The sequence below is a fragment of the Condylura cristata genome, unplaced genomic scaffold (genome assembly GCF_000260355.1).
Source record: "Condylura cristata isolate star-nosed mole 26May11 unplaced genomic scaffold, ConCri1.0 scaffold00023, whole genome shotgun sequence".
Taxonomy (NCBI): Eukaryota; Metazoa; Chordata; class Mammalia; order Eulipotyphla; family Talpidae; genus Condylura; species Condylura cristata.
The window spans coordinates 31,081,280-31,083,683 of record NW_004567124.1 but is presented as its reverse complement, the minus strand read 5'-3'; positions in this window follow the sequence as shown (position 1 = coordinate 31,083,683).

Here is a 2,404-nt window from a genome sequence, read left to right as displayed (position 1 = left end):
GGCGCTGGGGGCCGGCGCTGGGCGCGCCGCTTTATAGCGCACTGATGGATGGGGTCAGTTGGAGCGGCCGGGGGCAGGGGTGGGGGGCCCCGGTCGGCCACCTTGCCTTATTTGGTCGCCTTCACACCACTGAGGAACGCCGAGGCCATTCATGGAGCCAAGGGCAAGGGAGAGGATCAACCGGGGGGCCCCCAGACCATGTAAGGAAGGGGAGGGGGCAACCAGGGAATGCCCAAATAGGGAGCTAGGGAGGGGCAAGCGGTGAATGGTAGGGGGCAGGGGAAGACTTGGTGACGCCTGCCTACCCCCTCTCCCTTTCTGGGTGGGGGTGTTCTCTGGGTGTGCTGTGGGTTTGTTATTCTGCCGCCCCGACAGCCCAGGAGACAATAAGCCACAGACAAGCGGTTAGGCTTGGCGCTCTGCCCTCTGCTGAGGGGTCCTGACAGCTGGGCAGGGCAGCAGGAGAGCGACAGCAGTTTCTCAACTTCCAGGACTGAGAGATGGAGGAGCAGAGAAGCCTGGCAGTCCTCATGGGACTCAAAGGGCACCAAAGCAGTGCATTTGGGTAGCCAGAGAAGGGACTTCTGGTCTAGTGCCCACTAACCTTGATGACATACATAAAGGTCAGAAAGCCACCTGGATCCCCAGACCACGCACGAATGGCTCAGGGTCTGGCCAGGGAAGAGGCGAAAAGAGCCTCTAAGACAGCCTAGCCATGTGCTGCTGGGGAAGAGGCAGGTTTTTGCTGCCAGGATATCAAGCATCGGTGCTGGAGGGCAGAGGGCTACTCAAATTAATATTCTGATCTTTAGACCAGAAAAGGCTCCCCTGTTGCCAAAGTGAAAGGGGGAACACATGCCAAATGCAACTCATCACCTTGCTGGTGGATAGACACACACATGTTAATGTCCTTCTAGGCGGAGACAAAACTAAAAATGCAAATACTCTTATTAAGAAGATAATAGCAACTTTAACCACATGAACATACGTTATGGATAGGGCAGTGTCATCAGAACCAGGAATGAACTAGCAAAGCAGAGTCTGAACTACTGAATCAGAACCTACATTTAGGCTTGGTGTCCCGTGGATTCATATGTATGCTGAAATACGAAAGACAGTTGTATAAACCACCAATATCAGCTCCTCTGTGAATATTGAAGGATCTTGGGATTTTGGAGAAGGGAATGGAAAGATGACAGGGAGAGGGGAGAGGAGCAGAGGCTTAAGGACACAGCTTATTAGCTTGCCCTGGGGGTGTCCTGGATTCTCATTCCTTCACTGGCACTTTGATTTTTAATGCTTGTCTTTTTCCTCCATTCACACCAGTTAAAAATAGAAAACTGGGCACAGACATCCATTTCTAGAGTGGGCTTGGATTGATATGGTGAGGAGGCCTGCTGATTAGATACTTGTCCCTACTGGGGAATGCTGGGCCTTTCTCCCTGAGTCCCCAACCATGTTTGGGTTGGTCTGGAGAAGAAACTGTGGGAGGCAGCTGGGCACACGAACCAGGTGAAGGGGCTGGCAGGATCCCAGCTCCGTGCACAGTAGACATTTTACCAGGAAAATTCTGATTGACAGACAGAGGCCGGGACTCAGACAGATACAGAAGAACCAGGGAGAAGGAGAATTGGATGTGGTGTGACAGCCAGTCAGCTATGGGCTAAATTGCTCCTCTGTCATTTCTCCCCGTTTGACTTGGGCAAGTAACTTAACATTCCCAAACCCCCTCTGAAAAAGGACACAACCACTCTTTTGGTTGGGGTTTTTATTTATTGTAATAATTAGAGACAAGTGATAGAAACCCCATGGAAGATGCAAAGCAAATTATAACTATTACAATTCAATAATAATGATTTTTTTGGAAGCAGCAATCTCTTTCTTTTGAAGAATCAACTCAGTTGGATTCATTTATTGATTTAGCAGGACTCACACTCTGGGGCAATTGCAGAAAAGTCAGAGCAGTTAAGAGTTCATGCCAAGAAGAAATAGGAGAGACACAGGAATTCCGAGGACATTTCCTGTGGAAGCAGCATTTCCTTGTTTTAAAAGAGAGTAGGTCTCGAGTCCATGAACATTTGTGTGAAGTGACAGTTTCTGTTTGGAAATGGCAGTTTCCCACCTTTCTGCCATGCAGGCAAAGTGAACTTCTGGAGGGTCTGGCCTTTCACTGAACACCAGGGTGATTGACCTGAGTCCTTTACAGATACTTCCAGAATTCCAGTCCACCCACCTCTGCAAGAGTCTGCCCAGGGACTAGATAGATCAGTGGCAGACTGACACCATTTTCATGAAAAACTCTGACAATTTCCTTTTTTATTCACCTAAAAATGTATTTTATATGCATTATTTTTATGATTAGAAAGAAAATTTTTTCCCCTTAAAGATCTATGGTAGCCCAAGA